Source organism: Falco cherrug, chromosome 4 (assembly GCF_023634085.1).
Source record: "Falco cherrug isolate bFalChe1 chromosome 4, bFalChe1.pri, whole genome shotgun sequence".
In the NCBI taxonomy this organism is placed as follows: Eukaryota; Metazoa; Chordata; class Aves; order Falconiformes; family Falconidae; genus Falco; species Falco cherrug.
Genome location: NC_073700.1, coordinates 68,066,348 through 68,080,908, shown reverse-complemented (window position 1 = coordinate 68,080,908; position 14,561 = coordinate 68,066,348). Strand labels below are relative to the sequence as shown.

The window sequence follows — 14,561 nt, the reverse complement described above, 5'->3', positions numbered from 1 at the left end:
TTGGAAATACTACCTATTTTCATGATTTTATTCTCAATGTTAGGAACACAGGTTTAAAGTAGTTAACTTCCCAGCAACTGTTTTTCTATGAAGCCCTGCAGAAACAAGAAAAGTCAGAAAAGACTTATTTAAGCTAGGAAGAGAAAGGATTTCAAGTCGCAAATTTGTTCAGGCCTCCACGCCTGTCCTAGATAAAGTGGTCTTAAAGTGGTAATTAAGCAAAATAATGATTTCAAAATGGGTGCAGATAAGCTTTGTCTGACATATAAATATCTGTAAGACTTCACAGGTGTATAACCACATTTTACACATAAACAACATGCAAGTTCTGGCACAAAACTTTAGGTGTAAGCCTTCTCCCACTGCACTTAATGGGTCCATATTGAAAACCCTTCAGGCACTTGTGACTTCATGGTTGTGGTAAAGATGGTCATTTCTTCGGTTCGTGATGGCTGATCACTCTGCTTTGGAAAGTCAGCAATAACCTCAAAACCATTACTAACTGTGCTTACTGACATGCAGCAAATGTCGTTTTGAACACTCCACCTGGCATCATGCCCTGCCTAATCCTCATACAAACTGAAAACACCCAATGTCTCATCTTGGCAATAAGCTGCAGGAACAGAAATGGAGCAGCAAACCAGAATGCACGTGGGGAACAGAACCACAGCAACCCTGCCAGATGTATGGCAAGCACCTAAATCAAAACAGGGTAAAAAACATCAAAGAAGACCTATTCTTTCTATGTTCATACGTCACCATCTCTTCTGCGCACCGCAAACTACAATGTTCACATCTCCAGCTTCGTAGTTATATAATTCAGTTTGTAGTTAAAGTTTATTGATTGATTTAATGTTTATCTTTATATACTGATGTCACTGAAGACTTAAACAATAAGCTCATTTCAAGAGCTTTTGGTTGCAGTCTTATTACATCACTGACTGTACTTCACATGGCTGAGAACTAAGAAAGCTTTAATTTTTGTTCTTTAAAACTAGCAAACAACTCCCAAGGTTGACTCTTTCTTTTATTGAAGGGGGTATTGACTATTTTTCTTTTAAAGGGTACTATTGTCTAGGCTGGATTTTAACTTGATCTGTTATTTCATACAAGTAACATAAGAACAGCAATAATGGGATCAATATTAGCCTTCACAGCTGAATGGAAATGCGACAAGAAACGAGATGTTGGCCACATGTAACAAGATGCGATCCCAAGAGATTGAATATACTGAAACCCTTTAACATTAGCAGCTCATCTTTTCTCCAGAGCTCACAACTGGGAGCTAAGGTCAATTCTACACACGATTCATAATGTAGATTAATAAATTATTTTAGGGACAAAACCTGGAGTCCTGAAAACTAGTCTGCTTAACACTGTTGCTTAAGAACACATGGAATTTGTTAGCCTTTCAAGGGGGGTGGGGGGGGGTGGGGAGAGAAGGTATTTGTGTTCTTTGGTAGCTAAGCATAATGAACATCGATATTCAAGAACACCAAAGTAAAGTTTTGTGCATCTTCAAACACACACTATTCTTGTTTTCTGCTGGTTTTCCCCTAAATGCCAGACTGCTAGCTGAAATAAAGAGCATGTCAATGTACCTCTATGATTTATCACTGTCTTTGGAAACTCACTTGTCAAAGAACTTTACTGCATACCCCGTGGTTATGCCCAAAATGGTTCTGTATAATACGCAAACATAAGAGTCAGAGCTGCTCTCAGACCTGCCATACGGCCAACATGACATGGGACAGGGCTAGTAGTCTGAACTGTCAAGGGATGTGAAGGACACTGCACTGTAAAAGTTATCTGATGTGTATTAAGTAATGCTTGCTCCCCGTCTTTCTAATTCCGTAATACAGGGCAAGGCACTGTATTAGGTAAGTATGATATCACTTGAGATGTAAACACCCACGATCCGCTGAAAGCAGGTATAAATGAATTCTGCTATATTATTATATTTCTAAGACTAAAATTAGGAAGAGTCAAGTTAATATATTGCATGTTTTCCTTAACGAACAAGGAACAGTAGCAACCAAGATGAAAACTTTTCAGAAGACAGGGTCAGGAAGAGTATATACACTACAGGCTGGGATTAAACTGCATTAGCACAACTATGTGGGAAGGTTTCATGACTCCTACACATAATTCATGTAGTTGTAGATGGTGAAACTTGCTTAATTCACTGCAACAACTTTCCAGAAGATGCTCTAGAATACAACTAACAGACACTTTGCTAGCAGTGAGACAGGATTTTTTTCCTGGTTTTACTTATTTTCAAAGGAATTTCTACAGTAAACCTTAACACAGAGGAAGTGATTTAAAGGGAAGATGCTACTGAAGCACTTTTTATAGATCCCTTCTGCTCCCTTCCATATGCCAGAGAAAAATGAAAGGCTCACGGGTACCCAGGTGCTTGCCACATAAAAAGGGGAGATACAGCACAGGAAGGCAGGCATTGCAACACCGTAAGAACAGATGGGAGTTCCAGCAGATTCCAACAACATCTTCGTGAGAAGCACAGTACTCCCACAAGGCACTCAGGAAAGGGCTGGAAGTTGCCACTTAGAAAACATACTTGTGACCGTTTCCTATCGGGAGTTGGGATGTCCTATAAGCGTTAACAAAAAAGCACATAAGCATCCAAAGTAATAGTACATTCATTCATTAGCTTGCTTTCTCTGCACCTGGTATTGACTTTCACATCACACTCTTAAAAACTTAGAGCTCTGACACCTGCCTGAATTAAAATTTAAATTCCAAATGGCATGCTACTACACAGAAAACACTTTATTACAAACACAAAAACGCCATACTAGCTCAAGGTCCATCTAACACAGCATCCTGTCCCTAATGAGGACTGCCAGCATATGCCTAGAGAAGAGAACAAGAACAGAGTAAACACACAGCAACCCTTTCCTTGATGTTCTTTGCCACTGACAGTGTGATTTGCAGCTCTGGGATTTCCTTTGTCTCATTTTAAGTATACACTTGTAAATATGAACACATTCACATTAAAGTCCAAAGCTATTCCTGAGTCTGAAATCAATTAAATCAACTTTTCTCCATTTAGGTTACTGCTTTACTCCTTTTCATTCTGATGAATAAACGGGCACAGTTGAAACTGGTAAGTTTCATTCATTCATTCCCTGGCTCTACAAGATTAAAATCTAAATTAACTGTGGCTTTAATACAGCTTTTAGAAGCTGCATGCAATCACTCATTCTGAATACAAAAAAACTTACTCAATCCAAACAGTGATATCTAGCAAAATCCTACCGTTAACTCTAGGTAAGATTAAAGATTTGATCCACATCAATTAGAGCAAACAATACACTCAGTAAAAGAATAACCTAGTTGTAAACTAAGTAAGATCTTTCTGTAAATACGGCCAAGATTTAACATCCTTCCATAAAAGGGACCTGAAGGATGACGATAATACCTCGTACCAAAATTCTAATTACTATATTTTAAAATTAACACCTACAAAAAGTAGGTTTAAGCCCCCCCAAAAAAAACCCCACCAAAATAAAAAACCCCTACACAGCCTCGTTAAAATGGGGCTCTTAATCTAAGTTAACTTGAAAATAAAAACTCTGAACCTCATTCAAAAAATGTAACTGTAAAAAAAGAAATGCTGAATTCAAGTACTGAAGATTGCCATGAGGCGTAAAGATGTTAGTCGCCACTGTCCAGACTATTCAGTCTTCTTCCAAGGGAAGAACTAAAAAAAAAAAAAAATATCACCGAAAGCTATTGCCCCTGAAGTTATTCTATCGCTTATTTAAAGGGAAGGAAAGGCAAAGATGCAGTGAGCTGTTTAAGAAATCAAATAAAAGAAAATGCTATAGAAACGCAGAAAGGCAGTTTGTTACAAATACAGAATAAATAGAACGAAACTAGGAATTCAGAGGTAAAAACGCAAAAGCAGCATGCACAGGCGCCTACCGCTCTTTCGAGCTCTTACACCAAATATCATTTACGTTCTCCACATGCAACACGCCAAATTAGTAACGCTATCTACTGCTCAACACAGATTAAACGTAGTCATTAACAAAATGAGCAAGGAGCTGGTTTCACAGGTGACTGAAGTCATTCTCTGCCAATTCATAAAAACACCTCATCGTACCGATAACCTATAGATTAAAGTTTATGAGTCTCCCGAGCCCAGCTGCGTAGCCCGATGCCACTGAATGGTTTACTCACGTCCACTGCCGGCCGCAAGCGAGCTCTCCTCACCCCCTCCCCGCAGCCCGGCGGGCTTTACCAGCCCGGCACAGCCGCAGCACCAGCCCTGATTAAATTCTCCGCTCCCCCCACACTCCCGCCCGCCGGGCGGATCTCGCCGTGCCCGCGGGCAGCCCCGGGCCTGCCTCCCGCGGCGGCGGGGCGAGACCTCCCCTCACGGTGCCGCGGCGGCGGCGGGGGGCGCGGGAGCCGCCTCAGGCCCGCGGGGCCCCCGGCCGCCCGCGCGCACCGCACGTGCCGGGGCCGGGGGGCTTACCGGGCGGCGGCGGGGCAGGGGGCGGGGGCCATCTTGGAACCGGCGCCCCGCGCAAGGGGTGCGGAGCCCCCTCACAACGCCGGGACCGAGATCCCACAGCCGGCACCTGCCGCATTCCCCCCCCCCCCCCGCCGGCCGTCTCCCCCCGCCGCGGTCCCGCCGGCAGGGCGCAACCCCGCCGCGCACCTCGGAGCACCCCTATCCCGGCGGCGCTCGGCGCCCGCCGCGCCCCGGCCGAGCGGTGGGGCACCCCCCCGCTACAGAGGCGCTACAGAGGCACTACAGGGCTGCGGCTCCTACCTGCGACCGGGCCTCCCGGGTGGCGGCGGGCGCGCCCCAGCCTCCCTCTACCCGCGGAGCCGCGCGCCCCGGCTCCCCATCGCCACCGCCGCGCTGGGCCGGGCCGGGCACGCCGGGCCCCGCCCACCTGGGCCCGCCCACCGGGGCGGGGCCCCGCGCACCGCGGAGCCCAACGGCCGCTCGCCAGGCGCGACCCCGGCCCCCCCTTCACACGGGCACGCGCCGAGGCAGGGCTCGCGCTCCATTGGCTGGGGACTGAGGACCGCGCACGGCCGCGCACCGATTGGCCGCGGTGGCAGGCGGGTGCCCGCCCCGCGAGGTCGCGTGACGCCAGGTGGCGGGGGCTCGGCGGGAGCGGGCTGGGGCGTGGGGGTCGCGCTGCCTCGCCTTCTCGCCGTTCGGTGCCGGGGCGCTTTGGGGCCTGGCGGCACAGGCTGGGGCCGGGGGGGTCCGCCGCGGGGGCGGGGCGGGAGGAGAACCGCCGGTTCCCGCGGCGCGGCGGGAGTGCCGTGCTGCGCCACGCGCGGCTCCCCTCTGGTGCGGGCCCTCCTCCGCCCGCCCTGGTGCGGGCCCTCCCGGTGCTGCGTGTGGCCGGGGCGCGGCACCGCGTGTCGCCACGGTGCCTAGGGGGCCCGCAGGAGCCTCCGCGGGGTCGCGGTGCGGTGTTTGGGTCTGGCCGCTCCCCTCGGGGCTGCAGAGCCGCGCACCGAGGACATAATTCCCTGGAGCTGGCGGGGGAGCGGGGCTGCGGGATGGACAGGGCTTGGTAGCTGGCAGGGGCAGCGGTGGCTTCACCAGGACAGGCTGCAGGCCTTACCTGTGTGTGAAGGGATGAGGCTAGTCATTGAGTAAATCTATTCTTAACGGTTAATTTTTCATATAGTAAAGTATCCCAAGGATTCTTCCGGTCTTTTCCAAGTGGAGGAATACATTGGGATTATAAATACATGTGTTTGCAACAGCAGTGCTGCCCAGTGTCCACAAAACCCAGCATTTAGTGCACCAGGCAGTCAGCTCGCAGCAGTGAGACCCTGGTCTATGCCAGGCTGTATTGGTACTAGTTCTTGGCTAACCTCAACCTATGTTGTTACAAGTGGTTTGGGACAGCTTTAATTGTTCTGTACTTAGTGGGGCCTTTCTGCATTGCCATCAAGTAGTATTTCAAGTGAAATGTTTAATTGTGACAAAAATTCTTTGAGATCTATAACCAGTTCCAGAAGACTATTAAGTTGCTTACAAGTTCATCACGCTTCTTGGGGCAGACCTTTTATTATTAGGCACACATAGCTGTGTACTGTATAATGCAACTAATCTCATTCAGCATCCTCCGACATCTGTTCCTGTTCAATGTAAAATTATGGGATTTTGGCACACTACAGGATTTCATTATGTTGTCAATCATTTTTGGTTTAGATCAGAAAATCATTAACAATTACTTCCTTCTTATCCTTATCTTCAAAGACTTGGGAACATGATCCTTCCTTTTGTGATCCATCAGCAGCTGAAGCATTCCTGAAAGGAAACCAGTTGAACATAGGTGGTTAGTTTTTTGAATAAACTATTCTCAAAGACAGCAGAGTAATTACAATGCCTAGAAGCGCTAGACACCTCAAAATGTATCCCAGTTTCTGGATGAATACATATATCTTGTGTTTTTTGAGATATTTTAAATATTCCTCTCGCTTTCCTTTTAAATAAATATTTCACAAGATTAAACAGATGCCAAGCTAATAATTTCCTCCTTTTTTGCTGTGTACCACCCAAGTACTTTTTCATATCTTAAGACGTAACCTCATTTGGAAAACTAATTAAAAAAAAAAAAAACCAAAAAAAACCCCCAACCAAACAGTTCAGATTTCTGGTATTTTTTATGCAAACTTTTAGTTGAGGCCAGGCTGTTGTATGAAAAACTTAAATTCCCCAGGATGAAAGCGCTGACTGACACTAAGCAACAAAACTCCAAAACAAGGCTTCTGGCCAGAAGGATGAATTGCCATTGTACCCATCCAAGTATTACCCTTCTTTTCCTATTGTAGCATTTGGCAAGAGTGAGTTGAGCCCTCCATTGGTTTTGAAAAAGGGTGTATTCTCCACAAACTCAAAACAAAGCAACTCCTGTAAGCTGAACACTCCCATGTGATAGCAAACGAGATGAAAGTAAGGAGAGAATGAAGAGCTTTCAACAGGTCAGTGCTTTTTCCAAAGCCAAGGGAGACAACCATCTCCAGAGGATATTCTCCAGCATGACTTTATTTAAAGAACTAAGCATCCCAAAGCCATTAAATCAGTCTGAGTCTGAAAGTCTAAGAGCCAGACTAAAAAAAGATAGCTAGGGAATTAAATTTAGGCAGGTTAGATGCCATTCTCCTTTTAATTTCTTCCCAGGGATTTCTTCGGTGGAAAATGTCAGGAAGAAATGAGACACTTAAGAAGCTGCTGTGACATGCTAGTTCCCAAAACAGTTTAGACATGACTGATAACAGCTGGGAGATTTTCTTCTGTTTTGCTGACGTGGTTGGAAATCTGCAAAAGCAGCATCTGAAATCTTCTCTCAAGAGAATGCAGCAGTAAAATGACATCTCAGGTGGTACCACGTTTGCAGATCACTGTAGGCCCACAGAATATTCCTGGCTGCCTCTAAAGATCTAGCTGATCACAAGGTGTTGGCACCTCTCTTCTCTAGTTGCTAAGTTGGTGTTACAAGGCAGCTAAAGCATACTAAATACTTTCCTAAAATTATTTTTTCCGTGCAGGCAATTGCTATATCTGGCACAAAGATGTTGTATGATCATTAATGGGAAGCGAAACTGAGCCAGTTTCTCGTCAAAATGTAGCCAGCCCTATGGGATGATTTGAGAACTCCTGGGTTAAATATGTTTGGTTGTGTGTGCGTAGAAACTGCTTTGGTGTTCTTCACCTCCTGACACTGACGCTTCCGCTGTGCATAGCTGAGATTCTTGCATAATTTAAGCGAGCCATCTCAGGTGTCTCCCACTCTGTTCAGAGCAGCATTTGAGCTGTTCCCCGGATTTTGGCACACAGCTTGTATCACATAATATTTACAGAAGAGTTTACCAGACCTGATTATTTAGAAAATTTCCTAGAGAATAAGATTTTTTTTCCAGACATATATTTGAATGGCTTCCAAAATATTTATGATGGCTGCCTTCAGTCAAGTTTTTTATTTCCTTGATTTTAGTCAGTATAACCAATTTAGTCGTTTTTCTGTCTCAAATTCCACTGTTGTTAGCACAAGTGAAATAAACAGTCGTAGACATCTGTTTTTTTCTGATGCATTGTAAATGCTTGCTGGGGTTTTTGTGTTACTCTTTCATCTTCATGGTATTCCAGCAGACAGCCTTGTGGCTAGCACAAAGGACTGGCTGAATGGAACTGGAACCAGCAAAAAATCTTGCCAGTCATGGCGAACTCAGGATACTGGAAAATGTAATATCTCAGTCATTGCAAATTGAGCATACTGGAAAATATGTAAAACCAGATTCATTTATTAAAAGTGTATTTATTTTGTTTTCTCACTTTTTCCCATTATAATTGCAAACCCTTCTGAAATTTGCTGTTCAGGAAAACTCTGAAGTATATCTAGGTACAGTAAATGATTTATGCAAATTATTTTATTGAAAGAACATGCACATTCATGCGTACACATTATTTGCCTGGTCTTCCTATTACAGATGCAACCTGTAGTAAAATCCTAGTTTGTTAAAGCAAAGGACTGCTCTAGAGACTCCAGATTTCTGACTGATGTGGTAGAAATCTGTATGTTTGTGTAGGGCACATGGATCTTGAATACATATGTTAAACATTATTTTTTGTTGCTTTAGGTTGTTTTCCTGAGGAAACAGGGCTTATGATATTTTGATGTTCATGAGCAATCTATCTCTGAGTCCCCCTTACCAATTTCTGAATTTTTCTAGCTGCACTTAAGGTAATTGTAACTTTCTTCTTTCATTATATTTATAAAAATCTCAAAATACATCAGGTTTTTTCCCTTCACCTTGTAAGCTTTTGCTGTCTATAGAGTTCTCAGTATTTTTCTGTGAGGCTACCTCTATGATGTTCTTGTATATCAGAATTTCTCCTCAGGATCCAGCTACCATAAAGGTACATTTATGATGTTGACAGACATCTTCAGATCTGGCCTTTTTATTCTTCTATGCGCTCAGTGAGCTTGCCATGGCTGTTTTTGCTGTGCATAAGCTATTTTGAATATTCATATAGTTTTGATAAATAACCAACCTCAGTTTTGTCCCTTCACCAAAATATCTCTTGTTCTTCTTGCTCAGTCTTAACAGTTTTCCTTACTGCAAACCATGTTGATATCCCTTCTGCCATTTGTACCACCAACTTCTCACTTATGAAGCAGAAATTACATAAAGTTGATTCAGCAGGAATACAACAGTTTGTCACAACAATTTACCTGTTTGATTGACATTTCATATTCTGTTTCACTTTTAATTCTTTCCTGAATATCTTCCTCATGATCTTGCTTCTAAACCATATCAGATAAGCTGTTCTGCAGAAACTTTTCCAATCAGCAAGCTATGATCCAATTTGCTGAACTTTGCAATACATCCATTGGTACTCCATCCAACTTGAGAAATTTTGTTGGAGCCTTCTCTGACTTGCAGTCCTCCTGTTCTGAAAAGTTAATTATATCGATAATGAATGCTATTTCAGGTTTTAATGGTGGCAGTTCTCTTATCCATATGATTCAATCATTTCTCATACAATTCCTCATTGTATTATCAGTGTCTGATGATCCCTTGTTTTTCTTACTAGAATCTCACACGTTAATGATTTATTAATTCTGGTTTTCAGTTAAAACCCTTCCATTATTGACATGCAGAAATCAAACATCTCCTCAGTTTTGCTGCCATCTCCCAATCCCTGGCATACCTACTGGTATTTAATCCTGTTTAATGGGTTGGATTTGCGTAACTAAGCCACCTACCACCACCAAAGTGCACTGAACCAGGAGCAGATACATCCTTCATACTTCTCAATATTCCCATTATATTTTAATAAAGTGCTTGGAGAGGAGAAAACCACATACAGTTGAAACTAAGAACAAATAATTAGTTTTTTCAATACTTCTAAACAGGGGTGTAATTTATGAGTTAAGTGCTGATGTTAAAGTTTCTTATAAAGCAACTTCAGGATTTGTGGCGGAGTTGTGAAAGAAGTAAAAACATAATGAATGTGAAGTTTAGGATGTCCCTAATTAGGCTTCCACTTCATTTTGCTGAACTCCTGGGAGCGTGAACTGTTTGCATCACAAGATAGTTACAATGTTACTGCTTTCTTTCTCTTGGCAGTTGCAGAAAACTACGATTAATTAATTTGGATGTGTCTGCAAGCCAAGAATGTGCTGTTTCATGAGTGCGATCCTGCATGTGCATTTTAGTCTTCCGTTCACAGGCTAAGGAGAACTCTGATGCTTAGAGATCAAAGTCAGAAGCCAGGGAGTGTGATCCACATGATCAAAACATGTGGTTTTGAATGGCAGACAGAAGAAATACCAAAAAAAGAATAGAATTTGGTTGGATAAGCAGCTATCATCTCATTTCAACTTGCTATCAGATGACCTAATCTCATTTCCCTACGTTTTTTTCCCCTCTAACCCTGTCTAATACCCTCTTGCTGCTGCAAGGCAGAGTGCAGAACACCTGTGCAAACTGGAGGTAAGGCAATGAGCACAACCTGCAGCTCCTTTCCCTTTGGGCAGTGTGTGGCTATAGAATGGAAAACAGATCACCCTTCAGTATTATCTTAAGTTATCATCATGTACAGTTGACAGTACCAAGTTTAACCTTTAGGAAATGCATTAGAAAAGAGGCAACAGCTCAGGTACAGACACAACACCAAGATTAACAGGAAATACACAACTATAATCTCACAGAAGCGCATCAGCTAATAAGAGGGAGCCAGATGTACTTTTTCACAAACTGGCATACACCTGTGACATAGCTGAGTTTAAAACTTCTCTAAGAAATCAGTGATTTTAAGCTAGCAGGAAAATGGGGTAACTGATGCTGAGTGCCTCTGGGAAACAGTCTGTTCCAGAGGAAAGAGGTTTGCTTTGGACCTAACCTTACCCTCTGAATTCACCAATGTTGCTACGTATGTGGCTGCAAATTGGGGAATATCAGAATTGGGGAGGTAGTAGTCCAGGACAGGCAAAAGTTATCAGCCCTGTGAATGTGTCCGTAATTAAATAAAGTTCGAGCAGCCATAATGCCTGAAATGCAGCACCAGCACTTGTGCATTTAGTGAGTAGCAGAGAGGATCTTTCCAGGCTGAAAAATGAGCGCCTATTACTGGCAAGATGCTCATTATCAATCCAGCTGTTACCAGTCATTATTAAGCATACTCATTCTCTATCAGATTGTTAAACAAATGTTTATTAGGGTTGCCTGACAAAAACTGAGAGCCACGTACTCCTCAGATATCAGGAAGTGCACCAGAAATTAATATAGATTTTCCTCCAGGACCTAGCAAGATCTACACCTTCCTCTTGCACCTAGCAAGGTATGGTCAAGCCTACCTTTAATATCAGGATTGCACCCAGCTGTGTTGCACTTACTCTTTACCAAATGGCCACAACAGCACAAGGTTTAGAGCTTCCTGATCTGTGCCAGATGCCTTAGCATCAGTGCTCATTCATCATCTCTGGATGACTCAATCATGCAAACACTTTGCAGGCAGTAGTGCAACAGTCTCCGATTTACCTCTTCCCAAGTACAAGCAGAGACGCTCTGAGCTCAGGCTGCAGCAAAGCTCACATCCAGGAAGAAGTGGATCACGGGTGTCTTCTGCATAAATCCACTGGCAAAGCTGTTCTTCCTTCCTGGTTGAAGCAGTCATTGCTTCCCAGACTTCCCAGAACTCTTCTTCTGTGCCTGGGCACAAGCTCCTACCCGTGAAAGGCAATTTAGTGCTAACAGGACTATGAGCCACTCAGGATCAGCAGAAATAGGGATCATAATTCTGACCAGAGCTGGTGAATGCCATACCCCTCCTTCCTTGCACTCCTCTCGTGCCAGCTCTGGAGGGGGCTGGATGAGGAACTGTACTCTTTCTGCAACTGGAAGGTTAGTGCCTTCTTAACATGACTGAAAGGCAAGTGGCTGCAACTCAGAGCTGTCATTTCATCTGTGAGTGGTGGTCTTTCCAAGTCAACATTTTTACCTCTCTAGGCTGAATAATGCACTGTGGTTCTTCGGTTTCTATTTTCATTAGCTCTTCTAGGGTGAATTGTAGACAGGCTGGCTGTGCTTGAAGCCTGCCAGCACAAGCCAGCCTACTGCAAAATCTCATTATCAGTCTCCTATTTTCAACTCACTTAAACTCTAATACTGTTCAGGTCTGCCAAAAGTGCTGTTCTGTATCTATGGAGGAACGGTCTTTTCCACCTGGAGGGTACCTTTATGGCTGTTTTGCTCTTTTTTTGTGTGTGTATGTACGTGCACATATAAGGGAGGGGTGGGAGAAAGGAACAGCTCCCCTAAGAGACAAACATCCATTTCTTTCCCTAAGCTGGAAACATATTTAAATATGCTTGCTGGGAATCAGCCCTTCAGCTGATTCTCAACACATGCAGAAGGTAGGGTGAGCAGCTCTGCCAAGTTTTTAAAGAGCCCATACAGCCCGTTACACAGGGTTTGACATTTCCGACGCAAGACCCAGCTTTCAGCTGTTTGCACCGGGCTACACTGATTCAGACTGGAAAAGTGGATACTGATTGTCTGCATCATGTGGGTGTTTTTCTTGCCCAGAGTAAGTATCAACCAAAGTGTTTAGTCATTTCTAAAGTTTTTCTCATTGAAAAATGATACATCCTTCCCACATTTAAATTAATCAAACTTTTTATGGAGAAAGTTTGCTTTGAAATTGAGCAAGGGGGGCCTTTGTTGGATGCTTTTCACTGCACCAAAGAAAATCTTCTCTTATTCAGTCAAATTTTAGGGTATTTTAAATCTCAGTTGATGGAGACACTTGCTACAGCTTAAGGGTTAAGATTGTCTCAGAGCAAGTTTATGCCTTTCGGTTAGAGTCCTGTTGTTTGTACATCATTCCCACAGTTCAAATAAGGCTCTCTGGCCCCTCTCAGCTCCTAGCCTCAGTGCACTCTCCATACAAAGCCACTACACATGCTGCAGTCCAGGATTACATGATGGAGACAGCATTTCCCAATAATGGTTGTTTCCAGCTGCTGCATGCTGAGCCGGAGCCAAGGAAGGAATGGAGAGCAGGGACACTTTCCCGCACTTTCAGTGACCTCTCTGCTGGCATTTAGGCAATGTGAAAGAAGAAGCTATCTGATTCAGAGGCAGACAGAGTAAGAGCCAGATCTAAGGTCTTGCTGTGGAGAACCAGCAGGCTGTACTGGAAGTAGGGGCATGTGGGATGAAAACTGGGACTTGGCAGAAAAGTCAGATATTCAGGATTGGCAGGACAGCAATACGGTTTTGAAGCCACCAAAGGAAATGACAGCTGGCAGAGACTGAAGATCCAGACCAAGGATATTTGGGTTGTAGGCTAAAGGGGTGGTAGAGGTGAATGTAGGATCGGGGAAAGAAATTGCCCCAGAAAGTGAGCGCAAGGAAAAGAAGCTGATAGAGAAGTTGGGATGGAGGGGGAAGGAGTACTGAGAATGCAGTCCCAGGAAAGAGGCTGGCAGTAGAAACCGGTGGAGGTGGGTAGTGCTGGCAAAAGAGTCAGGAGGGAGTTCAGGTTACCTGGGCAAGGAGACATGGAGTGTTCGCTTAGCTAGGAGTTTGAATACAAGGGGTTGTATTTAACCAATGTTTGTGAAGGACACAAATAAGGCAACAGTTGCAAGAAAACAAAAAGTAGCCAAATTATATTCTCATTGTAAAAGCCTGTAGGTGTACACTCTGAGAAGACAAGAGGGAGCCCAGGACATGAGCAGCTCCTGACCTGAGCACAGGGTCCACCCTCTCACCACCTGCACGCTGGACTGGCCACCGCAGCTCCTCCCGACACTGTCAGGCTGCACAGGGCACTGTGCCATGCCTGCTCGACCAGCTCTAGCAGGAACACAAGAGCCCGTGGTGGGAAGGTTTGCTGATGGTGGGAGTTCCTGGAAGTGGCATTGTCACTGGCATGGTGAGTCGATGACGTCACCTGCTTCATGTGTATCTTTTACAGGGTGGATCTTCTAGATCTTTTAGTGCAATTTTTGCTTGCTCTCCGTTCACCACAACTTGGTGGTCAGGCTGTTGGCTGCATTTTAATGCCAGATATTAGGCAGAGACGTTTCAGCTATCTCAGGTAACAATATGGCTTTCATTGATTTTAATCTAAAATAATCATGGCAAGATAAAAATGATGAAATCTGTGGCAGATGAAATGTATTACAGGCTACAGCACTCATCAAATGAGTAGCAGACAATGATTACTATACTTCGTGCTGCTTTCTGGGGTAGACTCTTGTGCTTATTTTGGAAGTAGTTCCTGATCTTCCTCTTCTGACCAATGCGTATGGCCCTGACTGTGAGTGCTCAAGCTAGGCTGATCCTCTTACTCTGCATTGTGTTTAACAAAAACTCCAGCTGTCTCCAGGTTTTCTGTGTGCAGAAGGTTGTTAAGCCACACAACCTTTGGCATACTTGATGCTGGTCTTCATTTCTGTCTGCAGTGACGTCACTATTTGAGTTGAGCTACTCTACCGTCATTTAAAATCAACCAGGTACCATCAGCATTTATGAGTCTC

The 14,561-nt window shown here is 44.2% G+C and overlaps 1 protein-coding gene and 1 long non-coding RNA gene across 4 annotated transcripts in view; both read right to left on the bottom strand.

Moving 5' to 3' along the window:
• MPP7 (MAGUK p55 scaffold protein 7) overlaps positions 1–4,953 on the bottom strand; it is a 157,585-nt gene extending 152,632 nt beyond the window's left edge. For 2 of the 3 annotated variants that reach the window (XM_055708423.1, XM_055708425.1), the window contains exon 1: positions 4,805–4,953. The gene's annotated coding sequence lies outside the window, so the exon portion shown is untranslated. The remainder of the gene's footprint in view (positions 1–4,804) is intronic. The other variant, XM_055708424.1, reaches the window with a different exon arrangement.
• A 1,022-nt stretch (positions 4,954–5,975) lies between these two features.
• Positions 5,976–12,591, bottom strand: LOC129735973 (uncharacterized). Its single transcript, XR_008732018.1, has 3 exons — positions 11,554–12,591; positions 9,243–9,463; positions 5,976–6,316 (listed from the first exon to the last, which is right to left on the bottom strand). It is a non-coding gene; the product is annotated as an uncharacterized LOC129735973 (long non-coding RNA).
• Positions 12,592–14,561: the final 1,970 nt, after the last annotated feature.